Source organism: Theobroma umbraticum, unplaced genomic scaffold (assembly GCF_002168275.2).
Source record: "Theobroma umbraticum cultivar Fairchild unplaced genomic scaffold, ASM216827v3 scaffold_20.0, whole genome shotgun sequence".
NCBI lineage: Eukaryota > Viridiplantae > Streptophyta > Magnoliopsida > Malvales > Malvaceae > Theobroma > Theobroma umbraticum.
This window is the reverse complement of record NW_018397266.1, coordinates 4,612,711-4,612,931: the sequence shown is the minus strand read 5'-3', so window position 1 is coordinate 4,612,931 and position 221 is coordinate 4,612,711.

Here is a 221-nt window from a genome sequence, read left to right as displayed (position 1 = left end):
ATAACTTTTGTGAGGTCTAGTGAAAACTTGGCAGATCCTTTAACAAAAAATCTTGCTAGAGGTCTTGTAAATAAGACCTCAAAAGGGATGTGGCTCAAGCTCATAAATTGAAAGTCACCCATGATGGAAACTCGAATCAACGTTTCGTATAACGTCAAGTCTTGAGTATGAGACAAAGTACATCATTTGTATGTGGCTGCTAGCACTATAATATAATATGT